The 16767-nt window shown below is 34.0% G+C and overlaps 1 long non-coding RNA gene across 2 annotated transcripts; it reads right to left on the minus strand.

Annotated features, from left to right (window-relative positions):
* Positions 1–2891: 2891 nt before the first annotated feature.
* On the minus strand, positions 2892–9101 carry LOC141642268 (uncharacterized). 2 transcript variants are annotated; one of them, XR_012543226.1, is made up of 9 exons: positions 8887–9101; positions 8733–8791; positions 8177–8336; positions 7900–7981; positions 6913–7064; positions 5611–5664; positions 4540–4640; positions 3826–3885; positions 2892–3065 (listed from the first exon to the last, which is right to left on the minus strand). It is a non-coding gene; the product is annotated as an uncharacterized LOC141642268 (long non-coding RNA). The 2 variants fall into 2 exon arrangements; XR_012543227.1 differs by lacking the exons at positions 2892–3065; positions 3826–3885; positions 5611–5664 and having other exon boundaries at positions 4399–4640; positions 8177–8350.
* Between the last annotated feature and the right edge of the window lie 7666 nt (positions 9102–16767).

A 16767-nucleotide genomic window follows, 5' to 3' on the forward strand; every position in this document is an offset into this window, starting at 1 on the left:
CCTAATAGCCGAAATAATAAGATATGTAAAAAAATCACATCTTCTATTATCTCTTTCCTAAAAGTCTTAAAAGATAATAAAAAATATTCCAAAAGATAGAATATAATCTATTCAAATATTATCTTTACTATAAATTTCAAGATATGATAAGATTTCCTAAAACAAGAATATCTTTTATCATAAACAAATATATTAAGTAAGATATATAAGATATGTAAATATATTATTATAGAATAAAATCTTTACCAAATATACCCTAGGTAACCTCGTGACTCGTGCAAACTCTAGTCTTAACATATAAATCAGAATTTAGGTTTTAAAAGAGGTCTTGTTGAAACCCTAATTAGTAGCAAGGTCCAACTCATAAGTTGGTCCAAAATAACTACTAGTCAACGTCCAACATAAAACCAAACTCCGCACTAAACCGGGCTTAATTAAATAAATACTTTTATCAAAACATTTAAAATAAACTTTAAACAATTTTCAAAACAATTTTGAAACATTATAAGTCGTGTATAAAAAACTCAGCATCTCAATGTTATAGTAGGAGAGCTATAACATTGAGCTCTTTTACTAGTAATGTTATAGCTACAAAGCTATAACTTTACCAATTCAAGAAACTCATTCTTGGTTATCATTACGAGATAATCACCTATACTATTCTAATCTTCAAGGAGATCTTCGAGTATAAGCTACGTCATTATCCAAGCTTGATTAATCTTTAGACGGACTTTGTCTTCATATAAATCTTGAATGAATCTTTATATCGTTTGATCTTGAATAGAGGCTTGAACTTTTCATACTATCATCACAATCTTCTTTGTTGCTCGTTTGTAACAAGTTGATTCTAAAACACTTGACAAACAATTACACGCAACAAGTATATACAATATAAAGCATCTTGACATCATCAAAACATAAACATATAAGCTATATGGTTCAACAATTATTATTATTATGTGATTAATCTGATTCAAAGAAAAATTGAGAGAGTAATGATGGTGAATTTAGGTATGAGAGTCAAAAATATATAGTTGGAAATTATTGCAACTTTGATTAATTAGGATTTTGGGTGTGAAAATCCCAAACAATATTTGGGGAAGGAGAATAATTAAGGCATAAGTAATTAAGGCAATGAATAATTAAGGGATAAATAATAAAGCAAATGAGTAATCAAGGCAATGAATAATCAAGTCTGACATCTTAAACGTCTTATATGATTAGTTTTTTTTTTTTTTTATGAGAAGGTCAGCAGCGAGTTTGGGCCCAAATTTTGGAGGCCCGGTTCGAGCGCTCAGGGCTGAACTGGGCCTTAGCCGCCCCTGGGTTAAACTAACTAGCATAAAAAAATTTTGGCAGGAACTTATCCTGCAAAATTTAATAGAATAATACAAAACATATTTGTACTTTATAAATCATAGTCGTATATGATTGAGACATATCTTTTGAGGCCAAAGAAAAAAAAAACTCAATTCAATTTGCACAAGAGACAATAGTCAATATATACGGACTGTCATTCTAACGTACAACAAAGTCAACAAGGCCAATATCAGACTGTCACACTTTGATAACCCCATATGCTCTTCAGCAAACAAAACAAACATAGAACTCCCTTCTTCCCTGTACAAAGTGAAATTTGAGGGGAAAAAAAAAGGAGAACACATCCCTTCATCTTTTTAGCGTCTATGTGGTGGATGTGGGCATTGGCAGTGGTAGAATGTAGTGGTGATTGAGAAAATAAGTGGAGAGACGAAAAGAGAACATAAAATGCATGGGAGGATCAGTTTGGAAAAAAAAAAAGATGAAGGGAAAGGCAGAGTAAAAATTCTTAGTACTCGTATTATTCTAGCACGCGTGAGGGGCACGGGAAACACTGTTTTGGGAACAGTAGTGGTACTTTGGGTTTTTTAAGGAACTAGTTGTTGCACCGCGCCCTATCGGGCGCGGTGCCCCAATTTGGTGGAATTCCAAGCGAAGTAAGTCGGTAGTGTATCAATAGAAAGAGATGAGGTCCATTATATATTTATAGATGGTGGAACAAGTATAGTATTTATAACAAAACTAACGTAAATGCTTGAAACCGCCATGTCAATGAAAAATCATTATAGGTCAACAGTCGTAAAATGGAAGATAGGATGACAGCGCCACAAAGGCGTATGAGGCTTTTATTTTGTTGGCAAACAGACTTAAGACCGATATTACAAAAGAAAATGACTACACGAGCACTGAATTTAGAGTTCCATGTCACGCAATTTCTAATAACGCTTCGTCGTAACTGTTAGAGAAATAGTAACGTAAATTATTAGGTATGAATGCTTCATCATGCTCTGTAAGATATTAGTAAAACCCGCGTAATTATGAGTCTTCTTCATGTTGCAATTGTTATTTTTCCTCCAAAATAATTTATCTTAACATAGATGCACATCTTTGTCTTCGAATCATTCGTTCTCCTTCATCCCTCAAAAGAACTTTTCAAAGAACCAAAGCCTATTTAAAAATGGGATATAACAAACAAATTCAGGACATAATACGAAGTTCGAGCAAGTCGCTATGGGGAAAGAAGAAAAAATTACAGTTGGTGGTTAGTAAAGATGTATGTGAAACATCTTAAACAAATTAGTTTGCGAACAAGAAGACTTGGAAAGCATTGTGCATCGTAATGCAGGTAAAATTGCTCTTGTTGGTGTCTTTGGTTACTGAGGGAGCTATTTCTTTAATGAAAAGGTATTGGTAAATGTAAAGAGAGCCAGTTCAAAACAACACTTTGTTCAAGGCAAGACTGAACAAGGGAACGAACTTGATATAACCAAGCATAAAAAAATAACAGTCTATTAGATAATCATATTGAAGATAAGCTACCAATCGTAATATCTAAGAAGAGGAGGCAGAAGTAATCAAGCAAAGGATATGATCTCTGAACAACGACAAGCAGTACAGCCTTAAATCACCTTCATCAACACGTTCGACCATTTAAAGAAGAAAAATAACAAATTAAAAACATAGTATTGCCTCATCGTGAATATGTAGATCTTGAAAATGCCAACACGAATAGTAGTGAAAAACGCCTGTAATCAAATGACCACGGTGAAATCATGTGAGATCCCTGTAAATTTCAACGTAATTAATCTAGAAAACTTGTCAATAAAAATGTGGTGCGAAAATGCACTTTAAAGAACTTAAAATCGTCAAAAACAAAGCTAATGGTCTACGGTCGCTCCAAGCTAAATAATAATCTGAGATGTTATGATCTATAGCGTGAATTTTTAATGACTTTCGTCTTCCTTAACTGTAATCTCATTCAAAAAACCCCAAACGTAAGTTCCCTCCACTTCCCTTTTCTCCTCCTACTCCTCTTCCCTTGCTCTGCACCCTACACCTCATCCTCCCATTTCTCTTCCTATGACCCCTCCCGTACCCCTACCTCTCTTCCTCCTCCTCCTCCTCCTCCTCCTCCTCCACTCCTACTCTCCCTCCCTCTCCTCATCTTCTCCCAAAAGTGATTAACAATTCTGTAGGTTAGTATGAGTTTTGGGTACGTAATTTAGCAATACTTCGTGTTCTTGGATTCGAGAGGAGCTTGGTGCTACACTATAAAATTAAAAACTTGATAGTTAAGTATGGGATGCACAGAAAATTAGAAATTCCAACATGACTACACCTCATTTCCAATTCTCATCAACAAGTATTGTAGATAAGAACTGTGAACTGTTCTTATATGATTTGGATTAAACATTTTTCGAGTTTTTTTATTAAGAAAAAAATAAGATACTAAAGTGGGAGGTATAGTGGAATACAAGCTTTCTAAGTCAATATAGCTTTCCTTACCGAGTACCTTTACAACAGCCTTGATGTCATTTCACTTAGCAACTTGATATACACCCTGCCCTGGAAATAAAAATAAGCAAAAACATAAATTTGACTAAGAAAATGGCAATAGCCAAGCTAGAAACAAACACATTTCACATTAAAAGAAATTTTTCAAATCTAAATACCGAAACTTCGCAAGGCCATATGATTAATAAGTAGTAATAATTTTTCAAATCTAAATACTGAAGCTTCGCAAAGCCATATGTAGTAGTAGTAGTAGTAGTAGTAGTAGTAGTAGTAGTAGTAGTAGTAGTAGTAGTATTAGTAGTAGAAGTAGTAGTTGATGTACGATTAAGTAAGTAATGGCTGTAGTTGAGGTGTTAAGGTGGGACAGTAGCGAATTCAGGCAGTATAAAAACAAGTATCCCAAACTTTCAAGTTTCATGTGATTTCTATGTTTAAATTCATAAGTTTACACATTAGACTGAGGGTGCTGACTAAAACCTATTATCTTTTTATTTCAGATCCGTTGAAAAAATAAAACATAACGGAATAGTGACAACATTAGTTGTCAAAGACTGCCCAGGGTAAATTCGCAATGCCTTATAACGAGAAAATAACATGAGAACATGGTAAAAACTGTTTGTCCAGACACATCTTCGAATGGAAACAAAGTTGAAGTAGATAAATACAACAATATAGCTGCTGCGATTTCTAAACAGACCAAGTTACCGAGACATTCATGTGCTTGAACATCAGACTTTCACTAAGATGGCTTCATCTGTACAGTTTCTCTTATTCCGCAATTCTTCGACAACAGAAGGCTCAGCAGTCTGCACAAGAAAATATACGAGTAAGATTATCGAGTTACAAATGCGACCTCTCAAAGTCTATCAACAATTCAATGTTCGCCAATTAAATGAAAAACAACCCACAAATATTAGGCAAATACCCACTTTAACCAAACTTATGATACCTATCTACCAAATGAGAGCAGAAGTACAAAATAACAAATAAAAGGATTTAAATACTATTAATCATTTGAGAAAATTAATCATGTTCATAATGCAGGTCTTCACTCTTCACTGTAAGTGGAACTATTCAAGGACATATCTCGTCGACTGAACAAAACAACCTCCATTAATGAAGTGTAGGAACGAAATAGACAAACAAATTCAATTGCAAGATAAACATAATTGTTTAAGTGGATGGAAACAAGCAGTTTAGACAAACATTTTTAATTGCAGTCACTTGTTTTATTAGAGTGGATAGAGAGTCAAACTCGATGTTGGCGTCCAATGTTAACCAAAAGATGCTCATGAGTGAATTGGTTTGAATGGTAAAAAAAATAGGTAGTGGATATTTAAATGAATGGAGTCCGATAAACTTGACATCAAGCTATGTTCCAGCTATCATCGAACAAAATTTAGACCAGGGTTTTGTTAGTCACTAGTATGAAAGTGCTTTATATTAACATAAATTTACGCCTTGTCTTCAGATGATCTTGGAGCAAGTTCCTTCATAGTGAGAACACGACTCTTGTTCAAGACACTAAGAAAGACCATTGTTTGTTGTTTAGGAGCCATTACCTACGAAATGGCACTGCACATATACACAGATTAAAAAGACACCCCTTTGTTTGGATGCAGGAATGTGAAGGGGAACAATCTCATTTGTTTGGTTAACAAATTGAATTGGAGGTAATAGAAATAGAGGGACATGTATTCCAATTAGGATTAGGAGTCCTATTAATATAAGATGTAGAATCTTCGGTATGTGCACATTCAAGGATTAATCATTCACTCATCTTCTTCCTATTTATTCGCTTCCACAGTTTGCCGTCTTTCAGCGGCCTTACTGAAATAGTGAAAACAATTCACATAACTTCCCATGTTTAATAACTGGTTAAAAAATTGGGACTTAAGAAAATAAATGGGTATGTTTTCCTACTACATGCCGATTAAATTAAGGCTATTACCAAGAAATCTCGTATAGAATGCCCATTCACTATTATTCGAGCATGCTAGTGATCGCACCAATTACTTATACTTCACGTTTTATAATTATTCTGTTGGACTTGCGAGTATAATTTTTTAGTGTCACGAGTCACGACATTCATGGAATGCTCGAGTTCTATCATGGTTAATTGGTCAACATGGGAATGGTAATAGATAACACTTGACTTTGCCTTCATGGACTTCATCTCTTTAGGTGTAGTTCTTTTTAACTGAAACTAAAATAAAGGACTCTAGCTTATTTGAAGAACAAAAATGAACTAATGTGCAACTTTCATTTTCATCTAATGTGCTCCTATATTCTCACACAAAAGAATTAACACATCGAGTAAGTATCTGATATGATAGAAATCTAGTAAAAAATGAAAACCGACATAGGAGAACACATGAGCAACAAGAAATAATAATTACTCTTTGAGGGCGAAAAAAATACAACCCCAGTCATCTGAACAAAGTTAAGGAGACTGAAACCCTACATTCACCCATTCATCCTTACCCTGCAACATGAACAATGTTGTGAGCATCACTCCATGTCTTTCTAACCATGAAACATCATAAACTCTCATTATTTACCCCCAATTTTTAACGAACTTCCAGAATTTCAACCTTCATTTATTCAATTGTCTACTATATGCCAAATAATATCTAATAAACCATAACTTACTCGGAATTAGTACAAAACAACATATCATATCTTTTACATGTTCAATGAGATTCTTCGATGAAGCTTCTACTATAGACGTTTCAACAATGTAAACAAGAATAGTGACCCCTTCATGGCTAACAGGCTAAGTGATTTAATCCGGTCTTTATCGCCTTGATCTTTAATTTACTCCAATAGTTTGTCATAACTCATAATGAGTTATCTAAACAACAAAATCCAACAACAACCATAATATTACATTCTAAACAAGCGCTATGAGCTTGCATGTTAGTAGCTTATCAAATATCTTGGATATCCCCATATCACATTAGACAGTTTAAATGCTTAAAAGGTTAGAGAGCAAGCTAACAGGGGAAAACAATTTGTATTCCATTGAACCAGCCTCAACTTCCCTTCAGAGAAAAGCTAACTGATGGAGTTACATACCTATGTGCAATCAAGGGTTTTAAGCAAACTCAGAAATGCAGCTGTCTAAAATCAGTCCCAGTGCATCATCCGTAAGACTGACACCATGAGAGATCCAAGCTCTCCAAATTCTTGTATCGTCGAGCAAGGCAAATGGCTATATTCTGGCCAACCTGTTCATTATAAGAACTTCTAAAAAATCGAGCAACACACCGATAAACTTAAAAAACCGAGCTACACACTGATAGGCTATATTACATACTTAAAGAGAAAAAATTGGCTTGTATCTCCTTTTTGTACGTCAAACTGGGGAAAGCAACCGAAAAAGACGGTAAGAAACTACTTTCTGATTGCTCAAGGAACCTCTTCTGTCAGCAACAATCAATATCTACATACCCTTAAATGTCTAAAAATAAGTGGTATATGCACATGTGGGTTGCTGGGGTCTTGATACCCCAGGGGTTTTTCGACAAATGATGACTGCTAAACGAGAATTATTTTAGTTTAAAGACCCCATATTAAATGACAACGAGTCTCGAAATGCCTCGACGTGCTTAAATTTATGGCTCACCACGGCCTAAAATAGTCAGACGTGAATCCCCCTACACAAAAGCATTAAACAATTGAGCTAAAAGATGCACGGCCAGGTGCTTATTGAGCCATGTGTAGCTAAAAAAATACAAAAAAAATGTGTCACTTAATCCTTCGGAAAAAACTTGTAGCAAAATAAAGCACTCATTAAAATATATGTTGGATACTTATTACACCAAACATTATCAGCTAAACTTAATAATGCTACCCATTAGCCAACTTTAAAACATTATTGAACCAAAACTCCAAAAGACATTACTCCTAATCCCTCCCTAAATTACTATCACCACAAGAACTCTTTTACGCCTCACTTCCGACAATCGCACTCAATAACAAGACAGTCCATAAGGCGAGATAAAACACTCACTTACCGAGATCTATTAAGCAAGTATATGTAAAATAGTAAGAAAGGCTCACCGAATCTTTCATCTCTCACTATATCTCTGCCATCTTTATCAGCTTACACCAAATCTCCGCTCACCATTATCACTTATTGCTTCTGCATATTCATCAATCAAGATATATAAAAAAAATCTGTTGCATTTTAGTGCATTCTTGTAGGGCGATACAGAGCTAAACTATATTACTAAAGAACAATAAGAGAATAACAATGCACATGTCCCACTATTGAGGCTTATTATAATAAAAACATGGTTTTAAGACACGTGAACGGGATGAACTGGCCAATACCTACCATTACGGAATACTAAGAGCAGCTTGTAGTTCCCAACCAAGCCCTTCTAAAACGTTCAATGATATCTCGTTTCTCTTCGCACTATATCAGTTTCGGTAAGTTGATTCCAAACGGTGAACGACGATGAACACCGCCCAAATACTTTTAAAACCACCGGTACCTGAGAGAAAAACACTTTCAAAAACAAAGAAGAAGAAAATGAAAGAGTTAGGTCATTGACTGAGATGACTGGATCCTTTTCACCATCAATACTGGAACAATACTTTGGGATGATGAGAGAGAGGAATGGTGCACTCGGAAAGGCAAAAATGAAAGGAGAATGTACGGGATGGTAAGAAAGGCAAATAATCTAATCAATTTAAACCTGAAAGAAGCCCTAATTTACTACTGCAATTCCAAAAAAACAAAAATGGCACAATTCGAAAACAAATTATTGCATGCAAGCAATTTAAACCCAGAAAACTAAATCCTAAATTACTTAATTTAATGCACAATCAATAATCGACCTCAATAGTAAAAATATGAAGAAAATCACAGGAATGAACAGGCAACTTACTCCTACGTGTTCGTATAAGCTGGATTCAATTCGTCATCGCCATCGATTTGATAAGTAAACTGCAAAGACCAATTAAATGCAGAACATAAGACCAAAACAATTAACTAAATGGCACAAATACATGAAACCAGATGGAAAATAGGAAGAGACAGACCTGTAATGTGACCCATCAATGAAAAAGAAAGCACCCAAATCGATGTAAAAGAAGCAGGAGCAGAAACAGCAGCAAGACGAAAACAGTGGTGAAACAATCTATGTTGGAATTATTAGATTAGATATATAAGATTATATGAAAGAAGAAAGAAGCGAAAGAGAAGATAGGTAGAGTGGGAGAGGAGCGACAAAGCGAGAAGGAGAAAGACAGGCAAACAAAGGAAAGCAGCAACAAAACCCGTAAAATACTAACCAGGGGTAAAATAGGGAGAAATGGGAAAAAATACTGTTCTGGCTACAGTAACTTGGGTTTGGCCTTTTTAAAGAGTATGGATATAGATAGATATCTAAGAGATCGGATCTCATGAGTTTGGCTCTTAGGAAGAGTTTGTGATCACAAATCTCGGCCATTAAATAAGAGGAAATAGATGGCTGAGATTTAATTTTTACAAATATCTTTTTGAGTATTTCCCTCACGATGGTTAGCTTGATGTCGATCCAAATTTGTCGACTTTTCAAAAGTTTCTTATCTCTCCAAAAAAATAAAAATAAACATAAACATAAACATGAACATGAACATGATGATAACAATAACAATAACAATAACAATAACAATAACAATAATAATAATAATAATAATAATAGTTAATTTAAATTCGGATCGTGTTACTTCAATTCAGATCCTATAAGTTCAGTTCGGTTCAAATCTTATAAGTTTAGTTCAGATTCTATAAGTTCAATTCAGTTCAGATTAGATCCGTTTCATTTCTAAAGAACGGGGCCTAGTGACACTATGACCAACAAACGTATTATTTTCGGAGGGGCGTGGTGGAGTCAATGAGTATGCTACTTCGTATATGTCAATAACAACTTCATTTTATGCTTCATTTACCATACAAGAATTCATTATTCAGTTGTACAAGAATCATTTTCTCATAAAAGAGAGATCCATCCCGGAAACCTCCCTTTGTCCTATCAGACGCATTATATTCAGGAAAATGAAATGGGACCGTCGATATATAATGCTCAGCAAAATAGAGAGCAATAAAGCATAGGGGTAAAGTTGTCTAACTCGAGAAAATGGTAAAGAACAGTAGAACAAAGCATTACAAAACGACATTTGTTCACAATAATTACATTCTACTTAGACCTGTCAAAACTCGACCCGACCCGAAAACCCGACCCGACCCGACCCGTTTTCTTAGGGTTACAAACCCGTTTTTTTCGACCCGCGACCCGTTTGACCCGAACCCGAAATGACCCGATATTTTAGGGTCGAGACCCGACCCGAACGGGTCGACCCGTTGGGTCAAGGGAAAATCATAAATTTTATTAAAAATATTATTATTTATATATTATATTTGAAAATATAGTTAAAAAATTATTTTTTTATTACTTAAAATTAAAAATTCAACTACAAAGTCAATTTTATATAACTTTTATAATATTTAATAATAAAATAATTATTAAAAAATCTTTATTTTAATAATTATATCAATGTAATTATTGTATATGATGAATATGACTAAAATAATAATTTTAAACATATTTTAATTTTTAAAAATATATTTTTAAAATTAAAAAAATCGTTTAAAAAAGGCGTTAAAAATTATTTCTTGACCCGTATTCTGACCCTAACCCGACCCGTGACCCGTATGACCCGACCCGTATCTGACCCGACCCGTATTTGACCCGACCCGTATTCTGACCCGACCCGTATGACCCGACCCGGGACCCGACCCGCCCGACCCGTTTGACAGGTCTAATTCTACTCGTATTACTTTGTATAAAGATGGTCATCGCGTAGCTCTAAGTATGTAGACGATTTTGCCATCTACCTAGTATAAAAGCTAGGTTTTTTCTTGACTTCCCATTAGCTGATGGAATTGAAAACATTTTTTAGTAAGGACTTTCATGATCATTGTAACTATTTAATTACTCTCTCTCCTATACTTCATTTTGTTTTACATTTTTTTTTTCTCTTTTTCAAGAGTGCACAACTGAGTTCATAGTACTTTGAGAAAAAAATTCGAAAAATCGAAAATATAAGTCACTTAAATACATATATATTAAAAAACACAAATTAGTAAAAAAAAAATTTAAAAAATATAATTTAGACTTGATCTTATTAAGATAAACTCATTAATTAACGGGATTAATAAATACAAATCAGAAACAACTTAATTTTTCTTTATAATCAAATCAGTAAGACATAATAAGAAAACTTTAAATACCATATTTATTCAAACCTTAGTGAAATAATGTGAATGAAATGAGATAGAAATGAGGAAATTAGAGTTTTCATCATTTAATAGAAAAATAAATTTTAAAAAATTATATTTATTCGTTAAAATTACTGAAACTGAAAGAAAAAAATTAAAAACTTGAAAATAAAGTAAGTTTCCAGAAATTTCCGAGATTTCAAATTAATGGTTAGAAAAAAAATTAATTGTTAAAATTCGTTAAATATGAAAAAAATCAGAATTGTTTTGATAAAAAATAAAAAACTTATTGAATCTGAAAAATATGGCTAAGAAAACTCACCTACGTTTTTTTTTACAACTGAAATCGAAGAATACAAGAAAAATTTATGAAGGATAAGAGGGAGAGGGAGAGAAAGAGAGCAGAACTGCGAAATTAAGAGTTCAACTGACGCACCAATAATCTTGAAGAGGCGATATGTAACGCCTCCGAAAAGCAGACAGACAGCTCAAAATGGCTCTTTTTATTAATTATAGACAACAGCGGAATTACAAAGGCGTCACCGCCGTATTTCCCATCCGGAAAATACAAGGCTTATACAAAAATAAAGATAAATACACTGTTAAAGTTATAAACTAACAACTCTATTACATATTTTCATCATATTAGATCATTGATTCTATCTGAAATTACTCACACTTGTCCTTCCCCGACACTTGTACCTGAAAAAGAATGAAAGTAACGGAATCAGCCAACCACAGGCTGAGTATGACTCCGGTCACCTCCACCGGCCCTACTTACCTCCATTTTAATATTTTACTTCTTTCTGGTTGCACAAGTATAAAATGGGTCCCATGAATACGGTCAAATAATTATTAAATAGACGTGCACAACCTGTCATTTCAGCATGCGATGCCTCACTTTACAATTATACCGGTCTACCATTATTGAATAGAGAGACATTGCGGAGTAAAACTCCCCTGGGCTAAGCCCTCCTCCATGTACACAGGATCCCAGGTCTAAGACCCGTGTAAACCCTCTGACACTTTCACCAGTAATAATCAAAACCGTAGTTCACATGGGGACGTACCCCTTCCAAGTACACAGGATAAATTTATAATGTCATCCCCCTTTCGTAATCGTATTCCGAATGCAACAATTGGCCAATAGTACATTATAACAGAAGTATTAACATGACAGTCATAAGTTCATACGAAGACAGATAATAAAACATGTGAGCAGTGTAATAATCATAAGATGAAATTAAGAATAAAACTAATATAACATGTTATTTCTAATATCTTATTTTAAATGTAAACAATAAATTATATCGACGAAGGGTCCCAAAATCATACCTCATTGTTATATAGAGAGTAATAAAGGTAGTGTGTATGCAATATGTAATACTCCCTCCCAGTCACTATATTGTTCCCATTTAATATGGGCACAATACTTAAGGAAAAGTATTAAAATATGAGTAAAAGAATTGTGTGGGGTTGGTGATAGGAGAGAGGGATGAATTATTAATAGTTAAATAAAGAATTGTGGGGTCAAAACATAAAGGAAAGTAATAAAATAGGAGTAAAATAGTTGTGTGGGGTTTGGTGATAGAAGAGATGAATGAATAAAATAAGAGTAAAAGTTACCAAAAAAGGAAATGAGAACATTAGTTGAATAATCCGTTTTGGGAAAGTGAGAACATTATATTGACTGGGAGGGAGTATGTGTCATCTATACCTCTCTCCTTTCTCTCGTAAGTCTTAGTTAATATATGAAAACAATGGTGAATGTTTAGGCTATTTATAGCCATAATAGGTCGGTCTATTTTAGCCAATATAGGGATAATTTAGCTTAGTTGGCAAATTCTCCTATCAAAGGGCAAAGACTACGTTTCAAGCTTATCAACATGTGATATCATGTCTATTTGCATTCTTAAGAGCTAAGAAATGTAAAACATATCTAGTAAAGGAATATATTTATCTATTTAAAAATATCTCACATATAAGAGTAACATATGCACATGTCTTAACTACATTATACGTATATATAACAAGTTTGTGTATATTATTCTCGCTATTTTTTTTTTCGAAATATTACATTCTACCCTACTCAAAATAAGTTTCGTCCCGAAACTTGAAAATAGAAAAATGGAAAAGTTTAAACTTCGATTTTTCGAAACTCGAGAAAATTTACAATATTTTAAATTAATATAAGTCTTTGTCTCATTTACGAAATTAGTAAAAACGTAAGTCTTATATTATATGGAACACAAGAATTCCTGTCGCGAACAAGAATTAAAGTTATCCAATTCAAAGACGAACTCAAATCATGCGTTAATAGACACTAAACTGGTTATTAGATGCCTCTAATAACAAGTCATAGCATCTCACCGACCGCATAAAGCTAAAGAAAACAAAATTTGAAATTTTCATTTTTAAAATTTTAATAAAGACGATTCTCTTTTCTTTTTTTGAATATACGATAAAATGCTTTGAAAATACACCAAGGACTAGCTTGAACTAGTTAAATATTTTAGTAATATATGAAATAATTCAATTATAAAAAAAAAAATTCGAAATAATGTGAACAAAAATTTGTAATGAAGGAAGACAAAGAGTAGAAATCATAAAGGTTGAATGTCCCAAAACTTGACTAATATATCTCATCCAAAAAAAAAATGCATAATATTCTAAGAATTGTACCTACATGCAATGCACACACAAGAGAAACAAATTAAGCACCCAACTTTACATCATTAGAGCAATGTATGAATTAGTAAACAAATCACTTAAACAAGTAATCTGAAACACTTTATATCTACCCCACTCTCTTTTAGCCGGTTTTTATATGTTTGATACGAGTTTTATACTAGACCCAAGAATCTACTCCCCCGCTAGACGTATGGCCGAAGGCTCAACACGCGGTTGCAGAGTTGCTCTGATACCATTTTGTAACGCCCCCGAAAAGCAGACAGACAGCTCAAAATGGCTCTTTTTATTCATTATAGACAGCAGCGGAATTACAAGGGCATCACCGTCGTATTTCCCATCCGGAAAATACAAGGCTTATACAAAAATAAAGATAAATACACTGTTAAAGTTATAAACTAACAACTCTATTACATATTTTCATCATATTAGATCATTGATTCTATCTGAAATTACTCACACTTGTCCTTCCCCGACACTTGTACCTGAAAAAGAATGAAAGTAACGGAATCAGCCAACCGGTATGACTCTGGTCACCTCCAACGGCCCTACTTACCTCCATTTTAATATTTTACTTCTTTCTGGTTGCACAAGTATAAAATGGGTCCCATGAATACGGTCAAATAATTATTAAATAGACGTGCACAACCTGTCATTTCAGCATGCGATAACTCACTTTACAATTATACCGGTCTACCATTATTGAATAGAGAGACATTAAGGAGTAAAACTCCCCTGGGCTAAGCCCTCCTCCATTACACAAGATCCCAGGTCTAAGACCCGTGTAAACCCCCCGACACTTTCACCAGTAATAATGATAGGCTTATCGCGTACCTATGCAAAGATAATTACCCTAGACAACAAGTTAATGTAGCAATAGGGGTCGAACACAAGGAAACGGGAATTACTTCGTGAATTGCTATGGGTAGATTTTTATCAAGGTCGATTACGATTTGGGTTGGTTTGATTGTTTGATGATTAATAACAATAATGATGTAAATTATATAATAAAAGAGAGTCTAAGGGGTTCGGGTCACACATGCAAAGATAAACATATGATCATGATAAATTCGGTACTAATAACATTGTCAATTGCTTAGGCTTAAAGATACCCATCTTACGATATTAGCATCAACCATAGACCGGGTCCTAGAGAAACTCTCGTCCATGACTAGGTCGTCCTACTATACATGCTTAGTCTAATTCAATTCCGTGTCTCTCGACTTATAGAACGAATAAACAAACTTAATCAAATGAATAGGGCCCTAAACAAAGATTAAACATTGTGGCACAAGCATGTGATAGAAGCAATATGATCAATATTATATTTAACTTATTGTATCATGTTTATATATTAAGTTTATGCATGGCTCCCCTAGCCCTTAGACTAGGAAATTTAGCTACTCATACTAAAATGTAAATTGCTAACTAAATTAAGAGTAATGTTAAACATGATAATGAAAATGATGTAAACTAGATGGTAAGACATATAATATGAAATTAAACTATGTGGTATAAAAGGAGTAATGATGAAAACTATATGATGACTATAATAGAAACGTAAATTAAACAAGCTAGAATTAGAATTACCGAATGGAAATAGAACTTGCAAAGAAGAACAAAGTTAAAACCAAATGCTTGAAATAACTTATGACCAAATGTTTGAAGAACTACAAGCTTAACTAAATTGTAAACTAATTAGAAAACTAATGAGAGAATTATAAAGCTTAAGGCTATTGTAAAGTGGAAATGAGACGTGAAAATTGGATGCCCAAAGCTTTGGAACACCTCTCCTATTTATAGGAGAGGAAGAAGAAACGTAAGCATTGAAGATGACTATGGCCCCGATCGGGGTTGCATGGCCCCGATCGGGGTCGTGTGTTTCCAGGTTATTTCTCTTAATTCCTCTCTTAATTGCGTGAGGAATCCAAAGTTTATACTTTAATGCTCCTTAATCACCCGGGTGAATGCCTCATCTATGATCTTTAGAGCTCCCAAAAAGCATCCTAAGCATGTTGGAATCTTATGCTTTCCACCGTGACTTGGACTTGAACATTTGAGCTTTGACTTTGTTTGTTGGCAACTTTTGCATTATTCATACTAATCAATCAATGTCTTCATGCAAAACCTAATCCAATGCTCCATGCTTAGTCCAATACTTGGTCTTGATTAGCTTAATGAACTTAGTGTATAAAATGATAGGAAAAAGCCTCTAAATGCTTAGATTCCTACAAAAACATGTTAAGACAAGCAAATACACTAGAACAACAAATATTAGCTCATGACACTATGATAAGTGCTAATTAACAAATAAAATGGAGCTAATATAGGGGATGAAAGTATATAAAATATGCACTTATCAAACTCCCCCAAGCTAATTGTCCTCAAGCAAGAAACCAAATCCCATCAAATGCAATATCCAAACAAGCTAAGCATAATGATTTAGAAACCCGAAACAACATGGGCAAGGAATAAAGCAAGACATGGATGAGATTTACACGACGGCGTAGCATAGAAAACTTTGAATGAACCTTTAAACTCTTGCGTGACCTTTTGACTTATGGACTCTCACGGGGCACTCAACTCTTTTTATGTGAAAGGACAATTTTTGTGAATAAACACTCAACTATCCTCGACTTATAACAATGTGCCCGCAATCTAATATGGTAAACATGTCAAATCTAGTAAGCCAAAACAATCAAATGCAAGCATGATAAAGAAGCCAAATGGGTAGGAAGAAGGCAATATGTAATGGGTAAGAAGGGGGAACAAATGAATTATGGATATGTGGAGCTAAGTCAAGCTAGCAACTACCAAATTGTAAAGGTGCTCAATCCCAATTCCAACCCAATTTTGCAATTCAAATCATGAGAAAATCCTCCAAAATATAGGGATAATGCTTGAGAATTTCTCACATCTTTTCTTCTTCTTCTCTTTTTTTTTTTTCTTTTCAATGCATACTTCTTTTTTTC

The sequence above is a fragment of the Silene latifolia genome, chromosome 2 (genome assembly GCF_048544455.1).
Source record: "Silene latifolia isolate original U9 population chromosome 2, ASM4854445v1, whole genome shotgun sequence".
Taxonomy (NCBI): domain Eukaryota; kingdom Viridiplantae; phylum Streptophyta; class Magnoliopsida; order Caryophyllales; family Caryophyllaceae; genus Silene; species Silene latifolia.